Below are 16,139 nucleotides of genomic sequence, written 5' to 3' on the forward strand. Positions count from 1 at the left end.
TAGAAGGGTATTCAAAGCGCGCGAACCGATTCAAAAATTAATGAACACCTTTTAAAATTCAATGCTCATAGTTGTGTCGTAAAACTTGATAAGGACATAAAGCTTAAGGCTGGAGATAATATTATTGATGGAACCTCGTAATTTTCCTCGTAGTAATGGATGACAATTGAAAATTGACCGTAATTGTGATACCAGCCTGAATTGAGTAACGAAGAGCGAGAAAGTTGAGGGATGAGAAGAATCAATAATCTCGAGAATATCATCCGGGGAATTAAGGGGAAATAAAATAGAGTTGGATGTAAAAAGTTATTACGAGACTCGGAGTCTTAGGTACTCCCTTTTCCTTCTACCACCCGAAGTGTTGGTAATATTTTATTAAAGTCAGTGACTCTGGTTCTGGTTCTAGTTCTTTTCCTTTCACCTAGCACTCAGCTCAATTCACATGTACTAGCTCAATACACAAGTGTAGGTCTATTTACTGCCGATAGCTTCTTTTCGCTATTTCATTTTAAGTATCTTTGATGTACAAGCAAGAATTTTCTTTGACTATCTAGGCATACACTTTTATAAATTCAAGTCATTACTGGATTTCACATTTTATCAAACGGAAATATTATGTCGGTAAATATTACGCTGAAATGGATTAAATCTTTTTATAGTCATTATAAATCTAATGTCAAGGAGAAAATCAATAAGATTCGATGATTTGAGAGTGCGTTTTCAACTATAAGTCCTTTGTTCGACATAGATTTCTAACAAAGCCACTTTAAATCACATACGTGACATTTTTAAATTAACTAATTTTTAATTAAAGGGCTGTAATTTTGAAACCCTTGCTCCTACGAGCGTAAGGTCAAGGACCATTTTTGTAAGGCATTAAATTTCCTAAGGACCCACACTTCGTTTTTTATCAAAAACCTAATTTTTAAACAAAGCCACATGCTTTGAAATCAGGCCCAAAAATTTTGAACTTACAAATTTAAAAACCTAAGTTTAAAACCTCTGTAACTTCGAAACCTTTGCCCCTACGACCTTAAGGTCAAGGACCTTTTTTGTAGGGCATTAAATTTCCTATCGATCTACACTTCGTTTTTTTTATAAAATTAATTTTTAAACAAGACCACACACTTTAAAATCAGGGCCCAAATTTTTTTTTTTTTAATTAATTTTTCAACCAAAAATTCACTTTCAAATCTTAAACTCTCGCGTCAAATTACTTATTTATAGACAAAACATGTACATAAAGTAAACTATAGAATATAACAACCTAATTCAACAATTTAAAACATAACTTGAGCGCATGTCATCATAAATAATAAATACAAATAGCGTTGAGCTTACAAATAAGTGAATTGGTGCATGCTGAAATGGAATCTCTGTTTCTCCTAGTAGCGCATCCTATATACAAGAGACCGTAGTTTATATACTGAAGTAGTTTGTATAAATTTACAAGCTCAAATGTCACTTAAGCACTTGCATTTTGTAGAAGCAAACCATCAAGAATGCAAGTGAGTTAATTACTCTATAATCGCTCGACATCAGTTAACAACCATCGGAAAATCACTCTCTCGAAGAAAAGATCTTTATCGCTCTACTTTTCTTATATTAAATTTCAACAGCGGGTGGATCATTAACTCCTATTTTCCGGTAACCATTCAAACTATTAATGAAAAAACTGACGGGTATATCAATTGAGTGAAATTGCCAAAGTTTCCCTTAGTTACTTTTTTAGACTTTAATTAATCTGTCAATTTAGTGTAATAACTCGAGTATTTTGTTATTATACACCGGGTGACGTTTTATGCGTAAAGAATATGTCAGAACAGACGTTAAAACTCCGTCGACGTCGAAAGAGGACACTAGAACTTGGGGCGGCACTTAATCTGCATGTACGCTATGAAATATGCATTTGAGGTTTCCCGAGCAGTGCGAAAATGCCACGTCCTTTTCCATCCAAACTAAATATTGCGTCGTATGTGAAGTACATACATACATATCTTTTATGTAGACTTGTGTGCGTATATATAAAGTTCCTATTCCCAGCTCTAAAAATAGGATTGAGAGCACCAGTTATAGTAGTGCGTTGTAAAAAAATTCACCGGAAATATTTCGAGCTTTGTGAAACTGGAAAAAAAGCTTCGCTAAAAATACATATAGATATATGAAATGAAATAAAATAAATAGAATATAGAATTTTCCAGCATAGAAATGCTATTGGATTTTGTCAAAAGATATCATTCTTTTTTTTTATACATATTTGTTTTTATCCTTTTTTTTCGGTTTAATTTAATAAAACTAAAAAATCTCGAATATTACTTGATTTCTCGATATGATAATCTGATTAATCACCGTTTTCATTCTACCTACTTTTTAAACCAAGAATTCAATTGTTTGGTCAGTATGTAAATTTACCTAAAGCTTTATTTTATCATTAAAAACACTTTAATTTTTTTTAGCATAAAAAAAGAACTACGGCTCTTTTCTCGCCCTTTTACCCAAACAAAAAAATCAATCACGAAATGAATCCGAAGAATGTCACTAATCGAAGTTCGGACAAAGGGATTGTCAGTAAAGAGTTTAATTTAAAATGTTATGTTGCTTTAGAGGTATAGTAACACTTCAAACTGTGTAACACTCACCTCGAATTCACAGCAGCCTTTACCAAGATTGCTAAAATCCATCTCGAACCCAAGACCTCTATTCTACAAGGTGCATTGATGTTTAAACCATCAGACGTACATGCTATTCACTATTGAGTGCCGCTGCACTATAGTTAACATTAACACACTCAGTCCTTTGGATTTTGGTATAGATTAGTTGTAGTAAATTTAATCTGTAAGCTTATTTTTAACGTAAGTTAGTTTGTTAATTAGCGAGCTGATAAAATGGGTTATTTTGTTATTAATAGGTAGTTTAGCGGAGGTAGAACACATTTTCTAAAGTAATTTGATCGCACATACTCAACCAGCTGGTAACTTTTTGTCCCTAAGGACCACCAAAGCTCGGTAATAACCTAACTAGATACACTCCAACTGTTACGTCTCAGCCCATTATTATTTCAGTGAGATTTCAAACCGAATATGTACTTAAAAATTTTATCCGTGACCTCTAAAAGCTCTCACGGTCCATCTTGGACGTTTTTCATTACCAAATTGAAGAATCCGTCCTAGAAATTGACTCAAAAGGCCCAGAGGCGGAAATTTGCCGATTAGTTCCGAAAGTCACCCCTAGATGGTGCCCAAGGCAGTTATTTTCGCAAGTGGTAAGATTTTTGGCGGGAAAACGCTTTAAATTCATCCGGACGAGGTTACTGATGACTCTGGAAGGTTTTTGAGGTATTTTTTCTACAACAAAGCTGAAGTTTGAGGAAAAATAGTGTATGATATTGTTTTGAGTAGCATATGTGAAATGCGGTAGTAAGTTTGGGAGTAAAACATTCATCCAGTTGAACTATCGCGGCGCACATGAAGGACGAAAGAAAGGAGGTATAGAATTGATGATAGTAGTGGTGTTCTAGTGCTGTTGAGGTATAGCAGTAGCCAATTGTGGTATTCGCGAGTAAAAGCTCAAAGCAAAACTTCCCGTTCTACAGTTATACGTAGATATGGGTACACAAACCAAAGGAAATCTACATCTATCACTGCTCTAGCTGCATATAACTTTCTGGTCCTTAACTACGTGAGACTTTACAAAACTCGTGCTGTACAACAGTTATACTTTTGTATACACTTCTGTGACCAAAGTAAATATCAATAATTGTGACAAAGGATTCTGTTAAAATGTTTTAATTAAAAGCGGAAGAACTTGTTTTGTTTGTTTTTTAGAGAATGCTAATTTACGGTAATTTGTTGGAAAAGGGCCTCTTTAAGGTGGCTTTTTGTTAAGTTTATTAAAATTAGCCGATCGATTGTTTTCAAATTTTTGTAGGATCTTAAGGATGATAACTGAAATCAAATTCCACCAACTCGGCTTAAATTCCTTGATTAGTTCCAGAGTTATCACAACTTTTGCAAAATCTCTAAAACCACTTCATCATCATCAACTTCACAATTTTGGTTACCATTTAAAAACGACTTTGCCGATCTTTTCCAAATTGTATAGGGTTTTTAAGGACGATAATCCACATTGAAAACCACAAACCCGGTTAAAATAAGTTGATTAGTTCCAAAGTTATCACAACTTTTGCAAGATCTCTAAAACACTTTCATTATCAACTTTACAATTTTAGTTACCATTTAAAAACTATGTAACCGATCCTTTTCAAATTTAATAGAGTTCTTAGGAATAATAATCCACATTGAATACTACAATCCCGGTTGAGATAAATCGATTATTCTCAGAGTTATCAAAACTTTTCGAAGATTTTTGATAACACTTTCATCATCATCAACTTCACAATTTTGGTTACCATTTAAAAACTACTTTGCCGATCTTTTCCGAATTTTGAAGGGTTCTTAGGGACGATAACCCGTATTGAGTACCACAAACCCGGTTGAGATAAGTTTATTATTTCCAGAGTTATCACAACTTTTCCAAGATTTTTGATAACACTTTCATCATTACTAATTTTATATTTTTGGTTACCATTTAAAAACAACTTGACCGATCCTTTCCAAATTTTAAAGGGTCTTTAAGGACGATAACCCGCATTGAACACCACCAACCCGATTAAGATAACTATATTAGTTCTCGAGTTATCCTACAAACACCAAAATTCTCGGACGACCCAAATCAGAAATCGCTATCAACTATTCACCGAGCTAACATAATCGAGTTTCTTCGAACACCCCAATAAATAATTCATGTTCATTCTCGGGTTCAAGTATTCCGCGGTGTATTAAAAAAGAAAAAAAAAAGGTAAAAATATAATAATCGATAAAATAAATAACTAAGTGTAAATTACTTTAGTACAACTGCCGTCAGTTCCATAAAGTAAGCTTTGTTTTATTGCACACATAAACATGTACCTCTGTGTATACAGACCGAGAAAATAGTCGCCGGCGCAGTAGCTCGAATCAGGTACAAGTCAGCCACCAGAATGAGTGGCAGTCTTGCGTGGGCGCGCTAAGTGACATCATCGTGAGTTTTTTTAGAGTTTCCCTATCAGGAGAGGTTTATCATTTTTGTGATTAAATATTTTGGTGGTTTTATTTTAACATTGTGTGTGGTGCTTAATATTGGAAATACTTCAGTGATGTAACAATTTTTTTTAATTGTGCCCCTTTAAGGTAAATCCCAAAAAAGTTTCAAAAATATCCTTTTAATTTTTTTTCAAAATTTTTTGTGGCCCAAAAAATAAAATATTTTTTTTGAGCCAAAATAAAAATTTTTTTTTAGTCAAAAAAAAATTTTTTTTGCGTCAAAAATTAAGTCTAAATTTTTTAATTAAAAATTTTTTTTCAATACTATAAAATTTGATCCTTTTTAAAAATTTATTTAACCAAATCAAAGAGCATCAATTGCCGCTTCCGAAATATTGGCACCAGTTACTCCCCGATGATTGGTTCCCGAGTTATCGGCTGTCAAAAGATTGACGAGTGTGATTTTGACGGTTTTAAATTTGACAGCCGATAAATTATTATTTATTTTTTTTTTTTTCCAATTTTCTAATTTGTCAAATGGACTCAACATATTTTTTTTTTTTAATATCAGAAATTTCCGTCGGGGGAAAAAAAATGATGCAACGTCGCATTATGTGTAATGGTTCGTTTGATCATTGGTAATTACCAAGAAATATATATGTACACAGAAATGCAATTGTACATTTGTGCGGAGTACTAGAATTGTTAAAATTTTTACGTATAATTGAAGCTGCATCAAGGTAATGACGTTAATGCAGCGAAATGTTAATAATTCTGAAATTGTTATCATCGTTATTACAGTTACTATTATAATTATTTCTGCTACAATAATAATAATAATGATAATTATTGGTGGATTTTATTGCATTCTACAGCAAAATTTTCATTTCCACTGCTGAAAATCACCAATTATAAACTCTTTGATCTCCGCTCTTTTCCCGGGACGCAATAACTATGCTTTGATTATTGACATTAATAAATCCGTCCTTTTTATTGACCATATACGGCTTTTTGTACCTCCAGAACGTTACTGGGGTGATTGCGATGCATAAAATGCAAAAAAAATTTTTTTTAGTTCCGATGTCACCGCTAGGTGGCTACGATCTGGCGTTCTCGCTTGTGGTGAGGTAATTAAGCCGTTTTTTAGAATCTTTGAGGTTTTAAGGGTGAATCATTATTCTTTAGAGGGCCTAGAGTCTATTTTAAGATACGATTGAGCTCCAGAGTCATTAAATTCGCAGTTTACGACGAAAATATCCACAAAAATTAAATTTTAAAGCAATTAATTTTGTCTAAATGCATTTTAATAAAGTTATACTGCGTTCATCTGTCAGAAATTTATTATTTACTCGATAGAGAAGTTATTATCAATTTCTGTAGTTAGTGACCTAAATTTTAATTATTTAATTATTTTTTGATTATTGATATTAATAAATTTATCCTTTTTATTGACGACAGACAGCTTTTTGTATCTCCAGAAAGTTACTAAGGTGATTGCGATGCCTAAAATGCAAAAAAAAAAATTTTTTATTTCCGATGTCGCCGCTAGGTGGCTACGATTTGGCGTTCTCGCAAGTGGTGAGAAAATTAAGCCGTTTTTTGGGGTTTTTGACCTTCTAAGGCTAGATTATTATTCTTTAGAGGGTCTAGAATTTCTGTAGAGACATAATTAAGCTCTATAGTTATTAAATTTACGGTTTTAGACATAAATTAAATTAAAAAAAAATAAATTTGTTTAAATGGATTCTAAAAAAGTTATAAAAAGTTGTATATACTCCGTTGATCTGTTAAAAATTTATTATTTACTTGATACAGATTTTATTTTTCATTTTTATAGTTAGTGACCTAAATTTTAATTATTTAATTATTTTTTAACTATTGATATTAATAAATTTATCCTTTTTATTGTCGACAGACAGCTTTATGTACCTTTAGGAAGTTACTGAAGTGATTGCGATGCATAAAATGCAAAAAAAAAAATTTTTAGTTCCAATGTTACCGCTAGGTGGCTACGATTTGGTGTTCTCGCAAGTAGTAAGGTAATTAAGCCGTTTTTCGGGATTTTTTAGGTTTTAAGCGTGGATTATTATTCTTTAGAGAGTCTTGAATTTATTTTAAGATATAATTGAGCTCCAGAGTCATTATATTCACGGTTTTAGACGAAAATATCCACGAAAATTAAATTTTAAAGCATTTAATTTTGTCTGAATAAATGTAATAAAATTATGAAAAGTTTCATTCCGTTGATCTATTAAAAATTTATTGTTCACTCAATAAAGAGTTTATTATCCATTTCTGTAGTTAGTGACCTCAATTTTAATTATTCAACATTAATTATCAACTTTGAAGGTGTTGGACTAGAAATACCTTGAGTGTGTTTAAAGATACTGCTTTACATAATTTTTTATAAATTTAGTTTTATTTTTGTCCGCTAGGTGGCGATTAGGCGGAATTTTTCTCGCTAGTAAAAAATTGAAAAATTAAATTTTAATATTCTAAGCTACCTAATAAAGAATATTATAATTTTTTTTAATTAATTTTAATTTTTTTTTCTTACAGGTAAGTTCTTACGGTCGAAAAATCTAATTACGAAATTTTTATGGTGAGTAGAAAAAATATCCCCTAAATTTTTTTTTGTAATGCTTAAAGCTATCGCTAGATGTCAGTTTGTTAAAAAAATTCTCTCGCATGCGATCTTTTAAATTCAAGATTTTTAATTTTAATTTATTTTTCAATTTTTTTCAATAATAAATAATTATAAATTAAAAATGGCTGACAAATATTAATTGACCTGGAATATTTAATCAGGAATAATTTTAAATAATTAATAAAACGATTAAAAATAAATCAACTAATTTAATTGTTAATTGTTCCAATATCGGTTCTTAGATTTGATTATTAATAATTAATATGAATTTTTTATTAAATTATAACTCAGTGCTCTGATTAAGACACTTAAAAAAATTTTAGTTCCAAAAATCACCGCTAAGTGGCGATTAGGCGGAATTATTCTCGCTAGTAAATAGTTAAAAAATTGTATTAAATATTTTTTTTTCATTATTTAAAAGATTTTTATTAATTTTAAACTTAGTTCTAAAAGTCGCCGCTAGGTGGCGACTAGGCGGAATTTTTCTTGCTAGTAAATAGTTAAAAAATTATATTTTAATATTCTAAGCTACTTAATAAATAATATTAAATATTTTATATTTATTATTTAAAAGATTTTAATTAATTTTAAACTTAGTTTCAAAAGTCACCGCTAGGTGGAAAAGTTTCTCGCAAGTGAACTTGTAAGGAAAGAAAAATATAAATAAATTACAAAAAAATTTTGAAAAATGATAATAATAATAGTTTGATTGATAAACGATAAAGTCTAGTAAATTTAAATGATTTAAATATCAAATAACCGGGTATTTTATTTCATTAAATTTATTTCTTTCAAAGTGTTTATAGCAATTGGATCTGACGGAATAAAATGCCCACGGGAAATGACACAATAGTATTCATTGATTGAATACTCTATCTCTCTGATTTATTTTTTATTTTTTTTTTTTTCAAGCTTTTTTTTAGTATTCTCTGACGTCTTTGTTGCTCTACATCCTTTGTTGTAAATTTTTTTTTATAATTTATAATTGGTGTGAAAAAAAAAATTTATGTGAAATTAGTCATTTACTTTTTTGTAAATATATATATAGTTATAAAAAATAATTCCATTGGAAAATGAATAAAAATAAATCAAAGACTTAGGAAGCTGTTTGATGTACATGAACTTTCTTGTTTGTTCATAAATATCTATATATATATATATATATATATATATATATATATATATATATATATATATATATATATATATATATATATATATATATATATCTATATAAAAAGCTCTGACGTAAAGAGTCTTTGAAAGCAACTAAATGTGAAACAAAATATTTCGAGTATTTATATTCTTTTTTTTATAAAAAAAATTAAGACAAAAAAAAATTATTGCTTTTGAGGGATTTCTGTACGGTAAAATATGAAATGATAGAAAATAGATATTTTTTAACAAATATAAGAGTTATTGATTTCAAAATATCTAAAAAAAATTTTTTTTTTATAAAAAATGTTATAATATGCGCCGTAAGATGGAATTAAGTTCATTTTCCAGATGTTTAGTTAAATTTCTATGACTCCTATTGCACTAATATGCGCCGTAAGATGGAATGAAGTTCAATTTTTACAATAATAACATATAACGTCGCTCTATCTGTCATACTTCGTTCCATCTTACGGCAAAAAATGAAAAGTATAATCTTATTTTTCAAAGTTTGATTAAATTTAAAGACTTCAAGTCATTGCAGCTTTACAATTTTTTAGTTATTAAAGTAATTTACGCCGTAAGATGGAATGAAGTTCAATTTTTTGTGATAACAATAAATCAAGTCGATTTTTCAGTCAAACTTCAATCCATCTTACGGCATAGTCGACATTTTTTTGAAGTTTAATTAAATTTAAGGACTTAAAGCCATGCAACTTAATAATTTTCAAGCTTTTATAATAATATTCGCCGTAAGATGGAATGAAGTTCATTTTACAGATGCTTTATTAATATTTAATGACTCCTAGTCACTCTCACCTTTAATTTTTCATATAATTGCACTAATTTACGCCATAAGATGGAATGAAGTTCAGTTTTTTGTGATAATAATATATAAAGTCGCTCAATTTGTCAAACTTCAATCCATCTTACGGCAAAGAATAAAAAGTATAATCTTATTTTCCAAAATTTGATTAAATTTAAAGACTTCAAGTCATTGAAGCTTTATAATGTTCTAATTATTAAAATAATATGCGTCGTAAGATGGAATGAAGTTTAATTTTGTGATAATATCATACCAAGGCGCTCTATCAGTCAAACTTCAATACATCTTACGGCAAAGAATGAGTAATATAATTTTATCTTTTAAAGTTTGATTAAATTTCAAAACTTCGAGTTATGCTTTACAATTTTCTAGATATTAAAGTAATATACGCCGTAAGATGGAATGAAGTTTGACTTCTACTGATGTTAGATGGAATTTTATGAAGTATCAGTCATTTTAACCTTGAACTTCTTTATTTTTTATAATCAGCAACTAAAAATGGAAGAAAATTTCTTTTTATAATTAGATTAAATTGCCGTAAGATGGAATGAAGTCCATTTTTTGTTCTAACAACATACCAAGTCACTCTATCAATCAATTTTAATCCATCTTACGGCATATAATGACCAATAAACATTTTTTCTTAAGTTTGATCAAATTTAAGGGCTTAAATTCATACAGCTTAATAATTTTCATGCTGTAAGATGCTGCTGTAAGATGGCATTTTATGAAGTTTAAGATATATTAACCTTGACATTCTTTATTTTTTATAATCAGTAGCTAAAGATGGAAGAAAATTTCCTTTTTTAATTATATTTGCCGTAAGATGGATTGAAGTTTTGACATAAAATGGAATAAAAATTGTTTTTTAATATTTAAATGAAATCAAAAATCATAATAACCTTGACTGTTGAAAAATTTCGGAGTTATTTTCCATCTTACGGCATAAAATGGCACATTATATGCCGTAAGATGGAATGAAGTTTTGACAAAAGATGGAATAAAATTGTTTTTTAATATTTAAATGGAATTTTAAGTTATAGTAACCTTGACTAACAAAAAATCTCGGACATATTTTCCATCTTACGGCAAATTTTATGCCGTAAGATGGATATTTTCTTAAAAATTACAATCTAAATTTAGCTTAAATCACATTAAAACATTTTGTATTAAACATTAAAACATTTTGCGAATAGTAACAACTGAAAACATCCGTCGCAGTATCGATTGACAAATGTACGGTGAACTTTAAAGCTCATTAATATTTAAAAGCTTAGAGTCGATTGTTTAGTACATACTTGTTACAACAAGGGTAATCTACTAACCTTGTTTTATTTATATTTAGATAGACATATTTTTTATTTATTTCCCCCGGTTCAATAAATAGCAAATGGCCTAGTTGCGGGAAAAAACAAACTGTGGAGAAAAAGCACAAAAAAATTAATGAAAATAACTGGAAAGCTCTATGTGCTTTTTTCACCTCAACGTACTACATGCACATTTCTTATATATAAAATTTTTTTATCCTGTGTATCTTGAGTATATTTTATCGTCGTATGTCATCATGCTCAAGAAATAGCTCACAGTATTGTTTAGAAGCCACGTGAAGATTGCAAGAGCTTTTGAGCTGTCTCATATATTTTAACCGCTCATTTTTACTTCTTTTATTATTTACTATTATTATTTTCATTCTCGCATTGCCAAGGAATAAAATAAATATTATTCGTACTGACTGAACAAAAAAAGCTCCGCTATATTAAATCGAGGATGACGAGCTTGTTTGAAAATAAAAAAACAAAAATTTCAATAAAACCTGATAAATATATATCAATTTATTTTACGGCGATAAAATTCGGATAAGAGCTTTTTATGACACTGCACTACACTAGAGCTTTTATGGCTCACACGTCAGTGCACACATACTTTTAAAAGTTCCTACAGACAAAAACTTTCGATTATGGCCACAGAGAGTTTTGTTCTAAAAACTCAATTTTCTGGGTTTTCTTTCCGCAAGCTCAAGGGTTTGATTATTACTGCCGGTGCCTTAAAGTTCACTCTGTCAATATCCGGTCGAAAAAGTTTGAGCTTGCAGGTTATTGAGCTTTTATTCGAGATTTTGGGAAAAATTTTCGCAATAATATTTATTAGCACATAAACTATAAACCTGTATTAGTTAACATCCAAAGCTTCCTATTCGAGTTTTCAAGCTTAATTTTCTGAGCTTTATATCCGCAAGCTTAAGATTCTGATTATTTTTGTAGGTCCCTTGAGTTTCACTCGATAGATATCCGGTCGAAAAATCATGAGCTTGCAAGTCAATGAGCTTTTATTTGAGCTATTAAAAAAATTGTAAAAATAGTCTGCATTAATGGTCTATATACTATACCTCTGTGTAAGTTTACACTTCAAGCGTGCTATGCAAACTTGCAAGCTCTATTTTCTGAGCTTTCTATCCGCAAGCTCAAGGTTCTAATTATTTCTAAGAGTTACTTGAAGTTCTCGCTGTCGATATCAACACGAAAAAACTTGAGCTCGCAGATCAATGAGCTTTTATTTGAGTTTTTCAGAAAATTTTTCGCAATTGTCTATTGACAGTTGCTATAAGTTGGTATTAGTTCATATGCTAAGCTTGCTGTGGGGGTTTTTAAGCTTTATTTTTTTAGCTTTCTTTCCGTAAGCTCGAGGGTCTGATAAATTCTACGGGTTCCTTAAACTTCATTCTGTCAAATTCTAGCAATAAAAGTTTGAGCTTGCAGGTCAATGAGCTTTTATTCGAGCTTTTCGAAAAAAATTTCTGCAATAATCATTATTAGCACATATACTATAAATCTGTATTAGTTTACATCCAAAACTATTTCTGCCAGCTTCCAAGCTCTAATTCTGAGCTTTCCGTCGGCAAGCTCAAGGTTCTGATTGTTTCAGTGAGTTCCTTGAACTTCACTCTACAATTATCCGTCCTGGAAAGTTAGAGCTTGCAAGCCAAAAAGCTTTTATTCGAGCTTTTCGCAAAAATTTTCCTATTACTCTATATTAGTATATATTCTATACGTCAGTATGAGTTTACACTTAAAGCTTACTACTCGAGCTTGCAAGCTCATATAGGGATCTAATTATAAAAGCGGATAATTTGTGTAAGATACGTAGAAGCTTCCAAATGCCTTGTAAGCTTCTTAGTACTCAAAATCAGTTTTAATCAGTAGCATTACATGCAAGCTTAAAGCTTGCAGCTAAATCTTAAAATTTTCATGTAACCGAACAAATTAATTCTTTTTGATACTCAAATAATTTGAAAGTATCGATGTTTAATTACCTAACCTTTGGTTATTTACGTACAAGAGCTTAATATTAATGCTTTTAGATTTTTCTTTTAGCGTTAGAAAGCTTTTTTTTTCATTAAAGCTCACGTAACAAAATCTAATCTTGATCCTGCAAACTCTAAAGTTATACAAAATCTGCTTACAAATACATCTCAACAGTTTTAATCTATATTACTCTTAATCAAATTGCGTCCCATTCCACGCACAACAATTAATTCTTGCAAGCTCGAAGGTTTGGGAGCTTAAACGTCGCAAGCTCGAGCGTATTCCGTCTTCATTTGAGTTGAACTTTAGACGTTTATTAAAATTGTAACCGCAAGCTTCCGTAAGTAGATTCAAATCCGCGTTAGCGTTATCCAAGCCCGCAAGCTCAGGTGTTTTATCATCAGAATTTTAATTATAAAAGCTCTAGTGGCGATTTTTCACTTAAATGGCTATCGTTTTGTCATTTAAAAGCGAATATAAAGTTTTAGAAGTAAAATTAACCGTTTTGCGACAGTAGCGCCAGAAACTATTCAAAGTGAGTGAACATGACCAGCTTAATCAGAAACTAATCTAGCAAGTTGCCTCAGAATCCCGGAAAGGATAATGGCTAGGGCAAAAGCTCATTCGCCTTGTGGCGAATTCTACCTTTATTCTACAAGAGTTTACTGAGATGCGATGACCTCTAATCAAAATTTCTATTAAACAATCGGCTAATCACATTAAAAGCTCGAGCTTCCATTCCTCAAGCCTAACAATTTATTTAGAAAAAAAAATTCAATTAATCTGACCAGGATTTGAACCCTGAACCTTTTGGTCGACACTTTGACCTGCAATTACTCAGCAACGCCTGGGTCGATTTCGACGCGCGACCTCTACTTTTATTCCTTTTTTATCCTCTATCATTTTAGAGCCGAGCTTGTAAGAGAGCTCTACTCGTTCATGCGAGCTTGCAAGCTCAAAAATTAAAAAATTGAAAAACCATTTGCTATTCATTTTTTATTATATTTACTCTTCAATAAAAATTATTAAAATTTCTTTGTTTGAAAGCTTTTGAAAAATAAAGCTCTAATTCCATTAAATAATTAGTGACTTCATCCGATATACAAAATTAAATATTTAAATGTAAATAGAGTTGTTATCTATTGTACAAATCCCAATGAATTTTTCAGTACTTGTGCTTAATTGACGATTTCCACTCAGTATTTATTAACACTCATCGAGCTTTTGGTAAAAAAAAAAGCATTATGACCTGCAGATTATTAAACCGTAGTCGCGAGGAAGAGAGATAGTGCGAGCTAAGCGAAAATCAATTTCATTATCGTACCTTTCCATTGACGCTTTTGAGCTTGCACATGTGTTCTGCTGACCTACTCTTTTGTCGAGCTTAATGAAGCTTTTTTCTCATTTTTATTTTATAAAAATTCATTTTTTTCCTTGGCCCATCTTACCCCACTATCTTAAAATCGATATTTTAAGTATTGTAACATTTAAGCAAAGTCACTTTTATAATTAAATTCAAATTTGAGCTTTGTTACCAAATTTGTTCCATTTTCAAGATGGCGGCTGGTTTTTTGAAACTAAGTTAACTCAGGCCCTAATTATCGTAGAGCTACGGTCTAAAAATATTTAAGCTTAATTTTACTTTCTCTAGAAGCTGTTATCGCTAATTTTTTTTAAATACGTTTTTTTGACGTATTTATGACGTTTTTCCGTTTTTTTGCAAGTATTAGCATTTTGGCGGGAAAAAAATTGTCTTGGGTCATTATTCCCGGGTAAACAGACTAAATGGTACGTTTTTCCACTGAATAAAAAATTGAGTAGGACAGTAATAGCTTCGGCTCAAGATAACGATTCCGTAATAGCTTTTCCGAGGTTGAATTTTAGAGTCTCGCAAATCACTCGATGAAATTCTAATTACCAGTTTTCAAGCTTTTTTTATACGACTCGTGAATCTTAAAAATAGAGTGTCGAAAATATCAGATTTGATATTCAGCGGAAAAATATATTTTTTTAGACCGATCGAATCTAAGCGAGGATAGAATAAAAATAAATAAAAGAATATAATATAAAATTACTGTATATGAATCTACAAAGCATGAATATTCAAAAGCTCGTTGGCAAGTGAAACTGGATAGTACGGGTGGTTAAGTGCGTTTGCTTATGAATGGGGGGGGGGGTTGTATCTATTTCAACGATGTCAGCTCAAACTTTTTGTTTATTTCAACTCTAAAAGGGAATTAAAGCTCCATAAAACTCACTTAGACAGTTAATACTTGACAAATAATGACAACTATTACCATACTGTGTGAATTTTTCACTGGTGACCCTCTTTCGGACCATGACTCAATTATCGACCATGTGCCATTTATTATACCAACTAAATCTATCTCGATAAACTGTTTTTTACTGATTGACCCAATTTCGGACCATGTCCCAAATATGAACCATGTCCAAATTTTGGACCATTTGAATTTATCCTGAGAAAAAGATTTTACAGAATGACTCTATTAGGGACTAAGTCCCAATTTTGGACCATCTAAATCTATCCCGACAAAAAGTTTTTTGCTGATTGACCCAATTTTAGACCATGTCCCAATTATGGACCATGTCTCAATTTTCAAAACAACTAATTCTATCCTAAGAAACAGTTTTCACAGATTGACCCAATTATGGACCATGTTCCAATTTCAGACCAACTAAATCCATACAAACTAAATCGGTTTCCCGAGAAACAGTCGAGGTAAGCGTGCTTACCCAGTTACAAGCAATTACCATTAATTATTTGGCGGAGCCAATTGACATGCTGATCAGTATTCAGCTCACTTCACCCCAACTATTCAAAGGTTTTAATCCTAACACAATTTACCACTCACAGCATCCGTTGACGTCAGCTATAAGCTTAATATCATTATCCTTTATTTAATATAACACTTATAACACTCACACATCACGTTAATCTATTTTCTCCTTAATTGACATTTACCCCTCCCTTTTTTCCCGCCATTTTTGACCTGACGCAGATCGGCTCCAAACCTGGATTTTACGGTTCGGGGATCAATATAGATCATTTATAACTTTGGTCCATCCAAATCGGACCAATAGATTCCGAGATATTAGCATGAATATTT

General features: G+C 30.9%; 1 protein-coding gene across 1 annotated transcript in view; it reads left to right on the forward strand.

Annotated features, from left to right (window-relative positions):
* Positions 1-5,051: 5,051 nt before the first annotated feature.
* Positions 5,052-16,139, forward strand: part of LOC123263494 (protein artichoke-like) — a 54,918-nt gene continuing 43,830 nt past the window's right edge. The window contains exon 1 of the mRNA XM_044726303.1: positions 5,052-5,228. The gene's annotated coding sequence lies outside the window, so the exon portion shown is untranslated. The remainder of the gene's footprint in view (positions 5,229-16,139) is intronic.

Source organism: Cotesia glomerata, linkage group LG4 (assembly GCF_020080835.1).
Source record: "Cotesia glomerata isolate CgM1 linkage group LG4, MPM_Cglom_v2.3, whole genome shotgun sequence".
Lineage (NCBI taxonomy): Eukaryota > Metazoa > Arthropoda > Insecta > Hymenoptera > Braconidae > Cotesia > Cotesia glomerata.